The 20,809-nt window shown below is 41.1% G+C and overlaps 1 protein-coding gene and 1 long non-coding RNA gene across 2 annotated transcripts in view; one reads left to right on the top strand and one right to left on the bottom strand.

The window, feature by feature from the left end:
• The window catches only part of GRIK1 (glutamate ionotropic receptor kainate type subunit 1), a 173,772-nt gene that overhangs the window by 111,429 nt on the left and 41,534 nt on the right, over positions 1-20,809 (bottom strand). The gene's annotated exons all lie outside the window — the stretch shown is intronic.
• LOC142052145 (uncharacterized) lies at positions 13,575-17,814 on the top strand. The gene is made up of 3 exons (XR_012658736.1): positions 13,575-13,683; positions 16,651-16,702; positions 17,451-17,814. It is a non-coding gene; the product is annotated as an uncharacterized LOC142052145 (long non-coding RNA).

Raw genomic sequence — 20,809 nt, 5'->3', positions numbered from 1 at the left:
CAAAAATGTATCAAATCAAGTTGTACAGTGCTGCCTTGTAGTGCCAGGCCCTTTAAACACTACACTGTAAAGTACTTAACTGCAAGTAATTCATGGTCTAGGCATGGATATTCTCACTATTTGACCAAATGCTTCTTTTCAGCTTGTGGCAGGTGATCAGGAGCCATATGAGCCCTTGCCCTGGCTGCACTGAAGGGATCTCTCCTTTGATGCCGGTTTGAGCATCAGGACACTGATGCCTCCCTGCCCTCCTCCCCGCACTAGCTTCCTGGGAGTAGGGAAAGTAACCCGCTAGACCAGACAGCAAATGAAAAGGGTATGAACATCTGAGGTGAGTTGTAAGCACTGCTCTGACTTGGAGGAGAGAAAGCAAGTAGCTTTGTATGTAGAATTTGGGTTGTTGGGTTTTGTTTCTATAAGGATGAGGGTCATAGCTGCTGAGATACAGATCAACTGTGCGTGCAACTGCATGCATAAGGCAGGCTTGCCTTGCTGTGCCATGCAACGGTGAGATAAAAATCTTGCTGTTGCTAAACTAAGCTTTTATAACAACAAACTCTCCTGGATCAGCTCTGATGGTGCATCTGTATACTGAAGACAGCCTGCCCGAGCTCAGACTCATTGTACGTGTTCGAGAAGCCTTCCAAGGTCTCACCTTCCTATCCTACATAAAAGTATTCACAGCTAGTTCATGTCTATTCATGGCTAATTCCCCATTATGTATTTAGAGCATTGCCAATACACACCAGTTTGTGTTCCACTGAAGGGCCTACAGTTGCACGTAAATATTGATGACTGAAACTCATTATAATTAAACTCCTTAAAATTGGTGGGTAGCTGCCTGTCCTGGTACTGTGTGCATATGTAGAGAATTGTCTCTATTATTAATAAGCCACTGTACCTGAAATCCCACCATATATGACTGACTGACAAGAGTAATGTTGACACTGAAGCTGCATATGCTCTCAAGGGAATAATTTTAGGCACAAAGCAGGAACTAACCTTTAATAATGTTTATGCATGTCATCCATTATTACAATAGTTAAATGCTATGGCTATCCAGTGCCAGAGAAAAACAGGGTTAGGGGACTTGGTGTGGCTTTGATACAAATAGGAAAAAGTCCCTTCGCCTCTTTAGTATTGAAATTGCTTTTACACCCTGACTAAGTTGGCCCACGTTAACCAATATGCCAGATGGATATAGGAAATGCCTTAGATTTTATGATACTTTACAACTTGCAAATTACCCAAACCCATTTGCTATAAATTATTCAAGATATTAAGGCCCCAGTTTTCAGAATTAGCCTCCAATTCTGTGCTTGCAAATAATTACAGGTACAATTTATAGCAAATAGATGCAAAGTCATTTTTTATATGTAGAACTCTGCCTACCAGATTATCCCACAATAAGATGACTATGTGCTATAAAATGTTCCCAGAGTAATCTGTCTCTGGCAAATTGCTTCTATGAAATTCTAGCCTGAGCTGAAGTTCTCTCAAAAAACCCAAAGCTAAAAACTAATTATATGATTACTGCATATCTTTGTGAAACACAGCTTTAAAAATCTTAAGAATCTTTCTTTAAATACTTTATTGTTACCATCATTTCCCTGGGATCTGCTGCACTGGCAAACTTATGGTCCATCACCTAAAAATGTCAGTGTGATGCCTTTGGTACACATAAGAAAGATAGATCTTCCTTAATGTTGTTATAAAAACTATATTCATGTTTCAGCATTTGGATTTATGAAGCATAGTGTATATGTATTATATAATTTTTTTTAAAGTAGTAGACTTACAAAAAGTAAATAGGGCTACCATTAAGTAAAAAACAAAAAAAAAAGGAATTATGTTAAAGGATGCAAAGCATCAGGGGTTTTATAAGTCTTAATTTCCACTCTTCTCATGTAAGCTTGAGAAAGCTTACATCTAAATATTGTATCTATTAGGGTGAAGAGGTTATTTAGATTAATTCCAAATTTCTGCTTATACTGGGCCATTGCTAAAGCAGTGTGCCCTCTGGAAGCAGTGGACATGTGGGTGTAGGCAGCTGAACTGAGATGCTACAGTCAGATGTTGACATGTTGTGGAACAGTTGATGAACTGATAAAGCTGAGAGTTTTATATATAAAAATCCACAAATAATTTTTACTACCTATTACTATCTTAGTGTGCCATCTCTCCCTTCAGCTGCTTCCTTCAGAAAAGTATGAGGTTTCTTGATCTTTGTTCCAGAAGCCCATGGCTGCAGTTGTGGGTTCTGGTCAGATTTCTAACAATTTTGGTGAGGAAATGTTTCCCTCTAGAACTGGAATTTAAATATCTGCTGTGAGAAAGAGTGCCTAATTCTACCCTGGCAGCCATGCACATACCTAGGCAGCACAAAGCCTGTGAACCTGGCATATTCCTCTGACGTGCCATCTAAAGCCAGTCTTAATGAAAAATGTTCCTCTGTGCCAACGAAAAAACATCAGTTTGACAGAGGTTTTAATGGATGATAGCACTGGGGAAAGTCAGGGGTAGAAAAACACTTAGCATGTCCAGTAGCCCAGAGGCTCTCATTCACCAGGAGAGTGAGGCTCCAGTGTCTTAGGCAGATGGAGCAGGACTTCCAGCCTCGGTCTTCCCCCCTTCCCTAGTAAATGCTCCTACTGATGCCAGTTTTGTCATAAAGTTTCACAGGAAAAGGTTTTGCCAAGAATGTCTGACACAGAACATTTATCACTGCCCCTAAAATTATGACCAACTGGCAATTCAAGAAATGACAAGGTTCAGATTTCTCGGTCATGACTCATTGGACCAGGACTATTCCCAGTTCTTCTACTTGTTCATACGTCCTTTGTGTTTGGTAGGGTTTGGCAGTAGGTAAAGGGTATTTCATGGCAAGCTGTATTGTAACCTTAGATGGTCGCAGATAAGTGGTTATGGCAACCAGACCTCCCACTCCTACCGTATGGGCCAACCAGGTTTAGTGTCTGCAGCGGTGACTGTGTTGCTCACTTGGAAATGCCCATGTCTTCTTTCTGCACAGGAGGAGACACAGTCTGCACCTCCTTCAAAGCAGCGGTGTTTAATATGCAAAGGAGTGAGGAAACTGAAATATGGAGCTAATGGGTTTTTTCCCCTGCACTACAGCTCCATAGTGCAGCTGGAAAAACTTGTCAGGGCTGTTAATTCTCTCTGAGACAAACAAAAGGTGATTTTTAAAAATGTAAATTATTACATTCTTAGTCATTCAGGTGAGTAATTATGCAGACAGTGAGTTAGTAAAGTAGCAAGAGAATGCTTCCTAATAAGCACTGTGATGCAGCATTCATTGAGCTGTAGAAAAAGGTTCTCTTGCCAAAATCACCTTGTATTTTCTGAAAGATCCCCTTTACTGACCTCTGCAAACTACTCATAATCACCAGGGCCCAGCTTTATGGACTAATTAACTTCTGAAAATCAGAGTTTTATTTCCTACTGAGCTTCCTTTCTGAAACTTGGCCCTGTCTTTGCTTTCAAATTGGGCGACTGTTTATTTTTTCCAGAGAAGGTTGTAGCTACGATATTTAATGCAAATATCACAGTACTGATAAAGAGATTGTAATATGCATATACATAAGCTTGCATAGTGGCACATACAATAAATATACTGTGCATTTTATAGGACAAGTTATCAGAGGGCAGGATTTAGTGGATGGATTCTAACTGTAATCTCAATTGAAATATTTGGAGTGGGACTTTGCTAACATTTTTCACCATGTCATCCATTTGGTACTTCTAGAGAATGCCAGACAGGAGAAACTTCTGGGAAACAGTTCTGAAATCAATAAAAAATGTGTGAAATAAGTAGGAATTCTATCCAGAAAGGAGAAGGAATTAATGTTTTATTCAAATCTTAAAAAAATCATTCTAAAGCACAGACTAAACTTTCTTCAAAGTTAAGGTTCCAGAAAGCTCTCACTGACTGACAACATAAATGGAAAGGAGGTATGGAAAGATGCAAATATAGTGAAGGTTCCTTCTACGATGTTGCCTACCCTTGTGAGCAGGATAATAATATGCCACTGCAGTCCAGAAGCACCATTGCCATCCCTTGAAAAGATGAAGAAAACCCGACTTCAGTAGGAGATGACTGACACATAATGTCTTTAGGCCTTTTGACAGCTATGAACTCTGTCTCTCTGTTGCTAATGAAGGTAAAAATTGACAGCCCCATAGAGGTGATATGGTCATACAAGCTTCTGCTGTGGGGGAAAGCAGCTTTAATGCCAGAGTGTCACAAAGTCAGCTTGTTAAATAGAAATTAATTCTCTTCTTTTAGCTATTCTGAATTTAGGCTGGACAGAAGATGAGAAAAAGAAAAAAGTTCTGTTAGGCATACGTGAACCCTTGCTTTGAAATTCAATTTTTCACAAATTCATGTTGAATCTAATTTTGTACACTTTCACCCAAACCTCCCCCAAAGGCAGGCTGAGTTCTGAGTGCCCAAAGAAAGCAAGGATCGGCCTTTTGGTACTGTAATGAGATGAAGCACCATAATAAGCAGCGGGTCTTGAAACCTGACAGTTATTGACAAAAAAGCTATAAAGCACTTAAAAAGAGCAACACTGAGATAACCCAGCAAGCAGCACGTGGCAATCTCACAGAGGCAACTCATGAACCGTTGCACTTAGTCACATCCCATTGGCCCGTGCAGCAGCAGGATGCTCCATCCTATTTCTAAAGGTGATGAGAGTAAATCTGCATGAGATTGCCTTTGGAGGTGGTGGGAGAAAAGGGAATAGGACATAGTCCCTAATTCCCCCCGAAGCAGGTGTGATTATGGCTTCAGAAGACAAGACGAGGCCAAGGCAGTAATCTGCCACATATCCCTCGCAAAAATTGTAGCCACCCTTTTCTTGTGTGGTGTCTCTGACATGTCCTTCTTACTGCAGCTCCCCACCTTTGAGCTCATGTCCAGCCAAAATGCCCACTGGGGTGACCTCGGCAGCCTGGCTCCTGCACCAGACCTTGGCAAAGAGCACTGCAAGACTTGGGGCAGAGGGAAGAGGGAAGATGCAGCCAGGAAAAGGAACTTTTGCTTCCTTGACATTCAGATTAGCTCTGCCAACATTCAGGCACACAAGAATGCCTTGTTGGCATCTTCAGCTGCATATAGGGAAATTGCAAGGTTATTTACTAGCTGGCATCCTGGTGGATGGACCTTGTGACAACAAGAAAAAAGCTGAGGTACCTGATGCTTTGCTTTGCCTCAGTTTTCAGTGGTAAGACCTGCTATCTCATCTCCCAGCTTCCTGAGCCTATGCAGAGTATGCGGGAGTGTAGCATTACCCTTCACAAGGGAAGGAGGAGTTAGGCATTTCTTTTGCTTAGGCCAATGGGCATGCATAAGTCCATGAGTCCAGAAGGGCGGTGTCTGCGGGTGCTAGGCAAGCTGGGTGGTGCTATTGGAAGACCTTTTTCTGTCATGCTTAAGTGTCATGGTGATTGGGAACGTTTCCGGTGGATGAGAAGGTGGCAAATGTCATACCCATCTCCAACAAGGTCAAGAAAGAAGACCCAGGTAACTACAAGCTGGTCAAACTCACCTTAGTCCCTGGGAAGGTTATGGAACAAGTCTCTCTGGAAGCTGTTCCCAGCCATATGAGGGACAAGAAAGTGGTTGGGAACAGCCAGAAATAAACTCCTTCCTCTCTCACCCCAGCACTGCCCCTGATATACAATCAATACAAGGCGAAACAGCTGGTTGGAGGTATCTGGGGAATGAGATACTTCAGGTTTCTATGTGAAGACTTGCACATTTTTACTCTGTCAATTTGTGTCTATGGCCATAATAACCTTGTGGCAGGCATATGCCTTTCTGCAATTAGGCTGCTGCTCTGTTTTCTGCATAGCCTTAGCATACTGAGTGGAGGTACTAGCTTTCTGCTGTGAACTACAGAAGGGGTAAGACTTTTAACAGCAGGTTTTATTCTTGTGGCTTAGCCTTTCCCTGCAAAGGTCATAAAAGCATCTATAAAATATTTTATTTTTGCAAATACCCTAAAGCTGTCACATAATCATTGCCTGCTTTTCACTCCCTGTCAGGGGGGCTGCTGTAGTTATGGGAAAAGTACATGAAGAAAACTGTGGAACGTTAACAAACAGTAAAATTCTAGTAACAAAAATTGAAGGAAATTGAAGTTTGGGGTGGGTTTTTTTTTTTTGTTGTTCAATCCATAGTGCAGGGTCTGTGTTATATAATTACAGTGAAACTGAGTAACACTGTTTTACATCAATGTCTAAACGCACAATAGTAATGTCATTCTGCTAAGCACTTTCCACTATAAGTGGTTATGCTGGTTATTTCCTCAGAAACGTTGCTTTCAGTCCCCTTTATCAAAGAGAGGTTCCTGTGCAAAAACCAAGCGCACTAAAAGTGTCCTGTTAGGTTTTTATATTCTAATACCCTCTTCCATTTTCCAGACATTCTTCAAACACAGTCATCCCTGTCCCAAGGATGCAGCAATCTAGTAAACACCACTTACACCACCAGACTGTCAATAGAGTACCAGTATAAATGACAAAATGATAAATAAAATCTCTCCCCTGAATCAGTTTAACCCTTGATTAATATTTACTGAAACATATCAGCAGTGACAAGTGCAATGTGCAACAGGGAGCAAGCTTTGCCTGGAGGGGTCTCCACACCTGAACATGGACAAGTCCTAAAATCATGGAAAGATAATTTCAGGCAGAGCTGGGGGCACAGCTGAAATATAAGATGTTAAAGTCTCATCCGCTTTTACAGTATGTAAGGTCAATGCCAAGTTTGTGTAAGCCATCTGAACAGATTGAAACTCTGTGTCACTCCAGGCACTACACCACACAGTATGACTGGTCACACTAACATCTCCTCATAAGTGATAAAAGGCTCATGTTTTTACAGAAAGAGGGATCAAATTAGTGCTAGTATATTTGACTGCATATTCTGCAGTCCCTGGTCCGTGTCCTGCTTTCATAGACAGGAGGAGAAAGTAAGAAATATTTTACCCTGTAGCCTATGGATAAATGCTGGAATAAACTTGCTCCATCTACCTTTACTGGGTAGTGCTCATAATGGATCAAAGCACACTTCCTTCAGTTTACCCATGTGATGGACATGGAAGAAAGTTTTCCTCATGAGTGTGAGACTGATTCACATGTTAAAGTTTCACAGGTGACTTACAGTGTTATGAAGAGAAAGAAAAGACACAAGTTCGGTGCTGGAATCTTGGAAGAGTTTGTGGATGCCCCATCTCAAAGAACACTTGAGTGAACTTTTGTATCAGCCAAAATACGCTGTTTAAGGCTACTGTTCTACTTCTATTTAATGGGAGTTGTGTATTCTACAAGATGTGGCAGATCAGGATTTTCTCTGGGTGTCTGCTTCCAGGCAGTAGATAATCTTGTGTATGTAAGCCTCAAGGAGGTCAGAAGCTTATTTAACAGCCTTATCTTTCTGGAAAAGAAACCTTATTCACAAAGGTATAATATAAGAGCTCGTGTAGGTAATGAGCTATTGAATCTTTCCTGAAAAATCATGAGTGTGATCCTGCCTTGCCTTGCAAGAGCTGAAAATGGTTTCCAGCTACTGGGCGTTTGGCAGCTGTAAAATCAGTTGAGTCCTTGCTGCAGCTTCTACATGATATATCATGAGATATTATGTTTCATTAGGTAGTGAGCTTTTATGGGTCTCAGGCTGTCTCTTGGGTATGTTTAAGCAGTGCCAATGTTCTTCTCTCACTCTGTGTGTTCCCTGAGGTAGTTCTTCTCCCTCCCTGGGTCTTTTTGCATAGCCCCCCTCTTCCCAGTTAAAGCATCTTCAGAATGAAGTCCTCCTCAGGAAGGAGGCAGGAGGAAAGAGGAAGCCAACTGCTTGCAGGAATTTAGTAGCTGTCTTTCAGCAATGTCACAGGCACCTCTCCCCTGCCCTTAACATCATCAGGATTGCTGAAGCTCAGTGTAGGTTCCACTTAGACCTCTCCTCCTCTGATCTGCTTCTTGCTCTCTTTGGTCTTCCTTCCATCCTATCACTTCTTTTTCAGTACCTACCAAAACAATAGCTGAATCTGTGCTCATTAGTTTTGTTTCCTTCCCTTCGGTGCTCTCATTCTTTTCTTCTAGTGCTGTGGTTCCTGTTTTCAGGACAAGCCATTTTGTTTCCTTCTGTGCAACAGTTCGTTTCTCATCCCTACTTTTATTCATTCTCCTTGAGGAGTATTCTCACTTCTGTTCTTTTACATTGCGCCAGTACTTAACTTTCCATGCCAATGTTTTCCTTCCTAAATCACTTTATTCCATTTTTCAGCCCATCCCAACCAATATTAATCAGCACTTTGAGTCTTACATTTTATTTTTTATTCTTGCATAAGACTGGGTTTTCTCTAATAAAAACCCCATTTCCCCCAAAGGTGCTAATAACTGCCATGATCTTTCCTCTCAAACTCTTATTCAGCTACTTCATTCCTCGTCTTGGTTTCTAACTTACATCATCCTTCTGCTATCATCCTTTCCCTCTCGCTTTTTATTTCACTTTCACCTCCTCCCCTTCACTTTTCCCCAAGAATTACTTTTTCCCTTAAGTTTCTATTACTCAGCCATGCAACCATTTTTATATTTTCTATATAACTTAGTCCCAGTTGCAGTCCCATGTCTCTCCCCCTCCTTTTTCATAAGAACCCATTAATTTGTTCTCCTGTATTGGCTTTTTCTTTCCTGGTACAGTTAGCTTTTGACATCAGTGAAAAGAGACCCTTATCATAGTAGCCAAAGCCAGTAGATGCTCAAGACTGGATAAGAGTATAGAGATAAGAGATTTGATCTTTATTAGCATTTATCTCATCTTTCAGACCTTTCCTCCTCTACCTTTTATGGTCTCCCATCTAGATGGCCTCGCACAGGCAACTGAAAATTGACTGTTTCAAATTAAGGCAAGTATTTCTGGATATTCTGAATTCTCTGGGAAACACTGATTCAAAACAGGGAACGTATTTGTCCAAGACACTGTGCCCACCTCGCTCAACACGCAATTTTCAGTGCCCTGCCTCTTGCTGCTCGTTTCCGCTTGCAGACTGCCCTGTGCCCAGCACAGCTGGTGTACAGCCACAGGGTGAGTCAGATAAGGCAACAGATCCAGCTGAAAAAAACCATTTCTTCAAACTGAGATCCTTTTGAACAAATCAGTTCCCCACCTGGTTTGGCACGGAGCCACACGAACAACTGTGCTGGAGCAGGGGTAGTGCCTGTGGGTGAAGAGGGCACTCTGGTTCAGACTGGCTTCACAAATACCAACCAGCACGTGAGAAACCACAGCCCGGCACAGAAAACAAAACTGCAGTAATCAGTTGTTTCGTTTCCTACATCCATCAGTAATTACTAAGAAGCTTTTTTGATTTTGCTAGGTGACAAGGAAGCAAATGCATTGATTTGGTCTCAGATTAAAAGTAAATGCTGCCAAATAAAGAAATCTCTTAGGTCGACTAGAAGGCACCTGGGATGGGAATTGCAGCCTGGAGAGCACTGCAGCTAAATACCTGCTCCCATTACAGTATTCCTTCAGATGCTGGACTAACATAGTTTGGTATGAGCTGGTCATCAGAAGCTAAGTGACTACATCTCTGTCAATGCTGGCCTTTACCACTGTTTTTCATGCTTAATTACCTCAGGCTTTCACATGAAGATGTAAAGACTATATAAAAGGAATACTGTGTCAAAACTGATAGCACTGAGAGATTTCAAAGGTAACACAGTTTTCTTTGCTATCACTAATACATTGTTGGGATTTTTTAGAAATGTTTACTAATAATAACTTTAAAATTACTACAGCACCATTACTCCTATGCTACACTTGCAGATATGTTGGTAGTTTTAGATCTTGTTTTTATAAACTTGTGTTAGATCTTGAAAATATAACCACAACTGGTGACTACAAGTGGTCTGTGCAGTGGGTGGGGAACTGGCTGACAGGCCACACCCAAAGGGTGGTGGTAAATAGCTCCTTTTCAAAGCGGCAACCTGTCACAGGTGGGATCTCCCAGGGATCGATATTGGGCCCAATGTAATTCAACATCTTCATAAGTGATCTGGATAATGGGATCAAGTGTCACCTGATGAAGTTTGCTGATGACACCAAGTTGAGTGGGGAAGTAGACACTCCAGAAGGGAGAGCTGCTCTGCAGGGAGACCTGGATAGGCTGGAAGAGTGGGCCAGCAAGAACCTGATGAAGTTCAACAAGGACAAGTGTAAGGTCATGCACCTGGGAAAACATGATCCGGGAGAGCAGCACAGACTGGGATCCACCTGGCTGGAGAGCAGCTCTGTGGAAAGGGACCTGGGGGCCCTGGTGGACAGAAAGCTCAACATGAGCGAACAGTGTGCTGCTGTGGCCAAGAAGGCCAACAGGATGCTGGGTTGCATCAAAAAGGGCATCGCCAGCAGAGATAAAGAATTCATCATCCCACTCTACTCAGCGCTTGTCAGGCCACACCTGGAGTACTGTGTACAGTTCTGGTCCCCACTCTACAAAAAGGATGTGGACAGGCTGGAAGGGGTCCAGGGAAGGGCCACCAAGATGATCAGAGGACTGGGAAGCCTGCCATACGAGGATAGGCTGGGAGAACAGGGTTTGTTCAGCCTTGAGAAAAGGAGGCTTAGAGGGGATCTCATCACCATGTACCAGTACTTGAGGGGTAGCTACAAAGGAGATGGAGACTCCCTTTTTACAAGGAGTCACATGGAGAGGACAAGGGGGAATGGACACAAGTTGCTCTTGGGGAGATTCCAATTGGACACCAGAGGGAAATTTTTCACAGTGAGGACAGTCACCATTGGAATGATCTCCCCAGGGAAGTGGGTGACTCGGCCACGTTGGACACCTTTAAGAGTCAGCTGGACAGGGTGCTGGGCCATCTTGTCTAGACTGTGCTCTTCCTAGGAAGGTTGGACTACATGACCCTTGAGGTCCCTTCCAACCTGGGATTCTGTGATTCTGTGAACTGGAATCAGATGGTATTCTTATTCTAGATTATTTTTAAAATCTACTACTAAAATCTACTAAAAATAGATTTTTAAACTTTAAGGAGAGCAAAGACAGTCTATGATGTTCTTGTCTGGAACTGTCAATTAAACAGTCAGATTTCAAGGGGGCATAATTTCAGCTGTTGATGTAGACTGCTAGCTTCTAATTTAGCCATAACTTAGCCAATATCAGACATAATTCCCTTGCTTAAAAAGTTATTAAAATTTTAATAAAACCAAGGAGATGCTAGGACAAAAGTATATTAAGATGGCATAAAAGTTGTGCATACATACCATTAATTTAAAGACAGACTAGATGTTAATTAGATTGACTTAATTGAATATTTCCAAATATGAATATTTTTAGATTCATTTGGAATGCATTTTCAATTCTTAATACAGTAGGTTTCAAATGCTTAGTACTGATGGAAGCCTGAACCCCTGTAAAGGTGTTCTTATACGTTACTGACATGTAAATGTTAGGGGTACACATATGAGTTGTTCTTATATGTTACATAATACTTGGTTTTATATGTTACTGGTACTGATACATAAGATTTGCATCAGATCTCAGCTCTGCAACGTAATCTACCCACTTTCAGTAACAGATGCAGAGTGAGCTCAAGGAGATAAGCTTATGTAGAAGCCAAGTGTTTAAGATACTTAACAAAATTAAGCTCAGAGGAAATTTTTTAGTCTTGCTGAGTTCGGGTTTTGGGGTTTTGGGGGTTTGGTTTGGTTTTTTTTTGGGGGGGGGTTGTTTTTTTGTTTTTGTTTGTTTCTCTTCATTCTCCATCTATCAAAGCAGGAAATTATTATGAGTTATAGTTCCTATCTGCTTTCTATCTAAATATAAGCTACTACTTTCTAGAGCCTGTAAACAGTCATTTACAGCTATGAGGTACACTAGTAATTGGAACGTGGTTTCTTTCATTTCCAAGTGGATTTAGCCTTCACCAAAATATCCTAGAATGTATTCAGCTCATTTTCTAAAATTTTGTTAGAGAATGCACTCTTCTCCTATGAACAATCAAACTAAGATTTTCCCTTAAGCCCTTGAGTACCTATCTGCATATTTCTATTTTATTAGTTAATTTGCTAGTGTAGTAGTCAATATATTCCTGGACTGTTTTGAGAGCGTGTGGAATATTTGCACATTGTGCCTAATATATACATATGCAGAATCCGTTCTAGTCTACCAGCACTGGGGTGTCCCATAAGCAGATATTATTCAGGGTAACTCTAGTTCAATAAGGCTTTTTAGTTAAACTCTACATCACATGCATATGTTTTCACAAATTTCTTTATGTGTTTTTGCTTGTTAATTCTTGTATAGCTGAAAAATAACATTAAGGTTTTGCGAGCAAAATAACAGCCCTAAAAATGTAAGCACATTCACAACGTGTATGGTGAAATACCTCTTATTCACCCAGAACTAAAGAAGAAAAAGAAAGAGAAAGGTACAGTAAAGTCATTCCATGTTTGGATCAAGAAACTATTGAAATTCTGATCACATTATTAGAGGCTCTGCCATCAGCAGCTTTTCACAGATTTACATAAAGTGTGGTGGTGGGTCATAGATAGGCTGTGTACTACAGAACTACCCGCAGTTGACACTTTCCTTTGCCATCATGAGCAGAAGCGTTAAGGGCTGCAAAAGTAGTGACGCTGAACTGAACTGTTCTGCCGCTGCAGTCAGTCTTTGCAAAGTAAAATCAATGTATTTAGAGTTTTCTTTTATAAAATCAGTGGTAACCTAAATGGTTTCTGTTCGAATGTGCATGTTCTGTGTAGAATCGATGCTGAATGTAAGTATAAACAATTTTGGAGAGAGAAGGCCTGATTTTATTAGTAATAATATGTTTCAAAATAGATGAGCAGTTAGCCTGCACTGAGACCCTTTGCAAAAATAAGCCAATGTCATACAGTTCAGAGGAAAGAAGGGGAGTTTTAAAACGCAAAAGACTATGAAAAACATGGCTTCTCTACAAGGGCACAATGTTATGTTATCCTACATATCCTCCAGCAGAGCTGGAAATCATAGAATAACTAATGCAAGGAGAGAATCTAGCCCTAAGAAAGCTACTGGTGAAATACAGTGTGTTTCTGACCCTCCTCTTTCACTGTGTTGATTACATACATACCAGACTGGCAAATCCTGTAGCATCTTTGCGTTGTGACTTAACGCTGTGATCTGGACAATGGCATGATGAAAATTAATTTTATGCAGCAGGATGAATGGGGACTCTGGACGGGCCTTCCTCCTATTAATTATTTTAGACACCTTCTTTCCCTGCCTGCTCTGTCTTTGTTGCTAAGTTGCTTCAAGATTTTTTAGGCCTCATTTACCTGATGCTCAGTGCATCAGATGGGGATACCTCTCTTCTGGAGGGTATAGGCATCCCTACCCCCACTGTGCTTATCCCCAGCTTCAGCAAAAGGAGGACAGTTTTATTTCCAGTGACAACACCATTGTTCCCCTCCACTGAAAGACTCTTCTGATGTGGCCTTTCACCTTTGTAGCCTGCCTCTCCTTTCTCCAGGTCCATGCTGGTTGGCTCTGGATGACTCCATGGAGGCTGACAGGAGACCACCCAAGGGTCCTCTGGCTCTCCTCTCCTGTGACTAGCGCACATGAAAGGGAACCGTCCAGCTCAGAGGTGAGATCCAATTTTATTGCACCATAATGCCATTTTTTGCATGCATTGCAATATTGCAATATTACAATGCATAATTGCACAGTCAGTTATACTGATACACTAACCATACTCTCATGGTGGTTAGTAGATTGCTGACAAGAGCAATCTAGAGAAAAGAAACAGGGCAGCTGTGCTAGCTTAGACCAAACAGCAGGCTCTCCTGCTCTCTTGTCTCCAACAGTGGCTAACCATGGATGTCTAGGTAACAGCATGAGAATCAGGGAATCATATACTAGTTCTTCCCTGAATACTCGGTGTCTGGATGTCTGTAGTTTACTCAGCTGCAGAGCCAGAGGTGATGTATGGGCATTTAGTAGGCTTCGATGGATTATTTTACCAGGATTTTTCCAATGCCTTTTTGAACCTGTGAAAGGCTGTTAGCTTCCTCAGTGCCCTGTGGTAAGGAGTTTCACAGTTTAACTGCAAGTTGTGCAAGGAACCACTTTACTTCGCTGTTGCAAATCTGGCCTTTGCTAGTTTCATTTCATGTCCCTTAGTCCTTGTATTCAGAAAGGCAAGGATAGCTTGTTCCTGATTCACCTTCTCCACCACCTTGGTGATTTCACAGCCCTCTGCCTCAGCACTACCATCTTTGCATGCTGGCTCTATACGCTTTCCTGTCATGCTTCAAGCTATTTTTATTGCCCTCATCTGAACCTCCCCTATTCCTGAAAATACAAGCAATGCTCTCACAAATAACAGGCTGTCAGATTTTCAGATATGCCTCTCAATTAGTATGTGCATACATTCTGCACATGCTGGGATCAAATGACCTTTGTAAATGCAGCTTGCCAATACAGTTGCTTGCGCATTTCCAACATCGCTCCCTGAATGTTATTTGGCTTTTTAATCCTGCTCTCAAGGGTTACCCATTTGGTGAGCTCCAGTCAAATAAACACTCAGCTGAGTCTGATCTCAGTGTGGCAAACATGCAGAATACAAACAAACCAAAAACAAACCCCAGAAGTGACACAAACTTTTAAACTCCTACTTTTAGAAGTACTCTATACATATATGTATATATAGTCTGTGCTTTGTGTTTTCTTGAACTTATTTTCCTTCAGTGAAGACTATGGCTACTGTCAGAAATAGAAGGAACATTCTCAGTAAATTGCTTCTGCAGTTATCAAATGTCTTTGGATTCATTTCAGCATTTAATCACCCTCAAAAGCTGGTTTTTGCCTCATATGTTTCTGCATCCTTTAATCATGGGGGAATTAACTGCCAAATCCTGTTTTGGGATTTTTTGTTTGGTTGTTTTTTTTTTTTAAGTATATTAATTTCATGTACCAACATGAGGAATGATAGGGGTTTTTTTTTCTTTTTTTTGATGAAGCTACCCACAATCCTTCACTCTAACTAAAACTTAATTCTCATTCAGATTGGATAAAGAGGATTGCTGCCCTCATCCCTTTATCCCCACATATCCTGTCTTCTCATGTTGTGTGCCTCTTTTCAAAAAACTACCACTAAAGGAAACTTTTGCCTCCTTCCAGCCCCCTCCATACTCACTTTTTTAAAGAAGTAAGATTGCTGCTGGGGCTCTGTATACAGATAGATAGCTATACACAAAGAAACTTACAGGTTTTTCAGGGACAGCTTCAGTAGCTCTTTCCTCTGAAATGATCTTCTGCTATGGATTACCAGATAATGCACCTGGAACTACATTAGTTTGTTCAGGCTCATGGTTTATCTGAAAATCATTTTCCAGTAATCTTATGTACACCATCTGGCTAAACATCCTGTTAGGAGCCAGCCGCTGAAAGGAGGAGGAAGTACTCTCTTCCCCCAAATGGTTGCTAAGCAGCTCAAGTAGTAACAACCACATCATTTATTCGGTCTGTGCGAACCTGGGTCCAGCAAGATCCCCTGGCCCCATCTGGGGTGTGGACGTGCAGCCAGGGCTGTCAAATAAGCAACAAGAAATGTTTATTGCCCTCCAATTGCAAGCCTATTTTCTTTTTTTTTCCCTATACTGATTATTATTAGTTAGTGTGCATGAGGCCGGTTACCACCAAAGGGACCCTGTGCCTGAGACAGCACCAGTTTCGTGCTGCTTGACACCGCCTCTCCCCAAATCAAGGATTTGTAAGCCATGCAGATGAATAGAGCTGGTCCTTGGACAGATGCAGCAGTGAAGCAAGGAGGCCATCTGGGATCCTAAAAATGGCTCTTCACCCAGGCTTGTCCAAACTCTGAGCTCGCATGGCTCGGAAGTATTGACCCCCGGTGCCACCTCCTGTGCCACACAGCTGGTGCCAAGAAACCCCAGCCTGCCCCCAGCACTGTGAGGGGGAAGGCAGGCAAAACTGGGGGCAGGAAAATGCACCCCTCGCTTTCTTCTGTGGGAGAAGAAACCCTTCTAAACTTCACCCTTTAAAACGCACTCATAATTTAATGAGGAAAGTGAGTCCCACTTTAAGATGTACCGGATAACTCAGCTTGGCTTCTTGGGCTTTAAACAAGAGCTCCCTGGTGACAGGGCAGGGTACGTTGTCTCTAAATCCAGTAAGTCTCAAGTTCGTCCTAAAATTAGATGTGGCCCCGGGGCCAAAATTGTGTCTCCTTCCTTACAGAAGGGGTGCCTGTCTATAAAGAAGTCATTCCCACAAATTCATGGGACCTCACTGCCTGCTTCAGGGTAGGCAGGTGTACTGGTGAACACAAGTAGGCAGCGTCCTACTTAAATTACTTCTGCCAAGATCTTACTGATTAATCGCTGAGATGCTGCAGGTGCATTTATTAATATAAGAGCCCCATGTTAAAATGCTGTGATCCTTTCTGACATATTAAGCCATTTTTAATTCACTCTCATCATCTCCAGCCTCTCTAGTAGACATTAGATAACTCTGGGGTCCTAAATAAGCTACAGTGACTTAGGTAGAAAGTGAGTTATTAATCTTATGCAAATGCCTGTTTCATTTTCAGGGATCTTGGCTCCATTGTAAGTGCTGGAAGTCATGGACTATAAAGAAAAAAGGTAATTTCCTGTTTGTTTAATTGATCTTCTGTAACTTTTCTCCCAGCTGGTAAAGCGAGGTAATGGAATTTGCAATGTAAAATCATTATTAGAAGTGCCAGTATGACATTTGATTAATCCAGTCTATTTAGGCTTAATAATACACACTTGACTTATGTTCTGGAAGCAAAATTGCCTGCTATTTCCCCTCCTGCTTTTTAAATTTATTTATAAATATCCCTAGCATTATGATACATGAACCTATTTCTTCATGCATTGTTATTAGGAAGTGATAATTCCCCAAAATGTATGCTTCTTCAGCAATGGGATGTTTTCTGTAAGATTTCTACCCACAGGAAACTTTCGGGCTATGCAATGCCCAAAAATTCCTTTAAAGGACTGACGTCTTTCTCACTTCCCTGCAGGTTGAGACAGGGAAGTTCTGGCCACCTCTTGCATGGCAGATTTCCAGGGTAAACCCAGAAGGTGGTGATGACTCAGGAGCTGACATTGTTCTCACTCAGCACTGAATCAATCTTCTGTAGAGCTAGTTCTTGGATAAATCAGAAAATAACAGGACTTCTGACTGTTCAAGGAAAATAAAGGCCATTCAGTGAAAGAGTATTACACCCAAAGCCGTGGCCCGCTCCAATTCATGGGAGACGTTGCGTCTCCACCCACATCTTCCTGTGTCATTTGTATTAGATACAGCATGTTTTCTCTCTCCCTGGCCCAAGGCACTGTTAAAAATTCTTCTATATTATAACAGGTATTGCTTTAACTCAGCAACGAACAAAGAAGTTTCTTCTTACAGAGTGCTTTGGAGTGAAAACATTTTTAAAGTGAGGTACAACCGCTTCAAGTGATGCACAAACACTGTGTAAGACCTGGGTTACTTTATGGAAATCTTTTCTGCAGTTGTGCTAAAGAAATTCTCTTCCTGGTTTAATTTCATTTTACGATAATTGCTCTAACTTCTATTTCCATCACAGTAATATTTATTGCAATCATATCCATTTAATTTGATCATTTATGTTCCACTCCAGTGATCAAAACAGGTAGTCTACTAATTCATGTTACCATTCCTTACACCTTACTAAATCAGGCATCCAAATAAAAGCAATTATTGTAAACACAGGTGAAATGGTACATTTTACACTGCAAAGTGCTAAGAAAATGCTTTTAAACCACACTATTTTCAAGTTGAAAAATATTCCTTATGTTCTGTTTTTACTTGTTTTGTGCTTCATAGCCTGGCTTCGGTTTGTAAGTCGAAACTGTAAGGAATACATAATATTAGTAAGCTTTAAAAAAAACGCAAAATTTTATTCCATAATAGGTTTCAAAAGGGAGTTTATTTATATAGATTGTATTTAAATGCTTCTTACTATATGTCTTTTGGGGCTAGGACTGCTGGCAAAGAACACCAAAACAAAACAAATACTGGCAGGGCAGATTTGAATCCAAACACCTTTTAAATATACAAACGAAAAAAAAAAAAGTAGTTTGGAGCATTTTCAAGCACTTTTTAAAGAAAAGTGAAGTATCTTTGGAAACCTAGGATCTGACTGAAAGAAGTGTTTGTTTATTTGCTTTTTAATGGGAGGTGTACAAGAATCAAGCGCAACTGCTGAGAGATGCTCCCACGCATGGAGGTGTTCGGGTAGGATGGGGGAGAGGCAAGAAGAGACCCTGCCCTCGCAGGCAGATCTGGGGACTGGCCCAGCACCCTGCCCTACGTGTAAGCTGCGGAGAGCCTGGGGAGAACACTTGCCTTCCTTTTCTGTCAGCAGTGTCATAATTTATGAATCTACCCCACACATGAAAATACTAAAACAAATATTCTTCAAAACCATAGACCTGAACGTATGAACAATTTTGGCTTTTCTGAAAACTTCTTTTTCAGTGAGTCATCCTCCCTTCCGTTCCTCCTGACAAGCTTGTCTTTTGTCTGTAGCTCTTACAAATGAACCCCTGATTCTGTTTTATGCAATCAGTAGCCAGATGGTGACTGGACAAGAAGCAGCCTGATTTACCTCGGAGTGATACTGTGGTACTTCCACAGCTGCTACTGAAAGGGAGTGTTGCCTTTTGAATGAAGAGCAGTTTCTGGGGCTCACAATAAAGTGGCAAAATTGCAGTAGGCTGGTGTTTATGTAGAAATTTATTTTCTTAAATGACTGTGCTCCTATGAGCAAGGAAAATGAAATTTTGGAATGCCTCTGTTAAGCTCTGCTCCCTAGAGAGAGTAAAATACTGGTGGGATTGCACTAGGTATTGGTGAGAGCTCACCAGGAAGACAGCACGCAATCCTCGTCACCTATATATTCCAAAAAGGTGTGCAGGGGTGCCCTGCCAGGACGTTCAGGAGGTGGAAAAATCCATCTTCTGAGTGGAGGATAGATAAAAAAGGCTTGATCACAGAGCAAAATAAAGGCTGCAAAAGAACAAGGCTCCTTTTTTGAAAACCACTTTTTGGTGGCATGGAGGGGTCTGATACACAGGGAGGCAAAGGCTGAAGGACACAACCAGAAGCACATGGAGAAGCAGATATGAAGCAGTTGTGAATAAATCAGATGGTAAGGAAAATGGGGTTCTGGAGCAGCCTCCCATCCCATCTCTCACTCATAAATTAAAAGACAAGTTCTTAGAAGGGAGTGGGGGAAAAACCCCTCTCTTCGCCCCACTCTCCCTCCCCTAAGAAACGATACAGGTTAACACAGGGGTGAGGGAGAGAGGGAGCAGAGAGGAGCGACTGCTCAGGATTCCCAGCCACTCTTCAGGGGAAGAGAAGCTGCATTTATATGGTCTCATCATTCCCCTGGAAATGACAGGCAATGATTTCCAGGCTCTTGCCTCTCCTTTTGGTGACTGTTTAAAAACTGTTTGTGTTAGTTTGGGGGTATTTCATTATACAGAGAACAGGTATATTTGACAAGCCTTAAATATGAATTGCTGCTGTGCTGCATGAAATATCTGATAGCAGACACATTTTTAAACAGTGGTTTGCTGTGATGCCTTCACTTTTTTTCTGCTAAGAAGTTTTCTGCTTTCTAGTTTGTTTATCATTATTATATCTTGTCTTGCCTGATGCATCCCATGGTTTGTAAATGCAGCTTTCATTCTACAGTTAACAGTGTTGAGGATTTTAATAAATTGCCTTCCAGTCATGCTGCATTTTCTTTCTGCGGTGTCTCTTCTTTTGCACACAGAAATAGTTATTACCCCTTCTGTTTTGCGGTGAAAACCTATGGAAGCTGAACCTTAAAGCAACTTGCTAACGAGCTTTGACCTGCCTGACATTGTATGCTGCACAAACAGACAAGAATAAAGCCATTTTCTTTTTCTGCATCCTAAATTCTGGATAATCGTGCTGCCGAAGCATTATGCCTCTAACGTGTTATTACATTCATTTTACCAGTTTAATAGTCTTCCTTATGTAAATGCTGTTCTCAATCATTGAATGCATTTTGATTCTCTAAAATGGCTCTCAGTATCCCTGCACTGCATTGCTTCAGTTGAAATTAGGATGCTACTTCTTAAAGGTTTTTCTTGGAAACTGAGGTATTCAATCTTATTCTAAGTAAATATTGGTTAATTGAAGCTTAAGCTTGCAAAAAGATTAGAGGCATTTAATTAGTCAAAATTATATATCATAATGCAATATAGTAAATTAGATTAGACAGGCTTTACTCTTCAAAATTACATTAATGACTGCATACATTTTCTTAATATGATGATCTTTAATCTTAGATCCCTTAAGATACTAATAATTGTCTAACCCGTCACTGACTTTAACAACATTATTTAAAATTATAATCACTTCTAAAATCTTAAATTTATCTTTAAGTTACAGGAAGTAGCTATACACCAGAAAAAAGACAAAATATTTATTGTTCAGAATGTGAGATTTCACTTAAACTTTTGTATTAATAAAGTGCCTATTTTGCATTCATGGTTAACTGGGACCAGCTGCAGTGGTTTCTTGCTTTGATTTAGCTTAAAAGAGGCTGCTTTGTTCAAAATTAGCTTATCCCCCTCTGGAGATGGGCTTGGCAGACTCAGGTAGCAGTTAGTGCCATGTCATCATTTCATGTCTGCAGAAAAAGCTGCCCTGAAAGAAGCTCG

Source organism: Phalacrocorax aristotelis, chromosome 1, assembly GCF_949628215.1.
Source record: "Phalacrocorax aristotelis chromosome 1, bGulAri2.1, whole genome shotgun sequence".
Taxonomy (NCBI): domain Eukaryota; kingdom Metazoa; phylum Chordata; class Aves; order Suliformes; family Phalacrocoracidae; genus Phalacrocorax; species Phalacrocorax aristotelis.
This window is presented reverse-complemented; position numbering and strand designations above follow the sequence as displayed.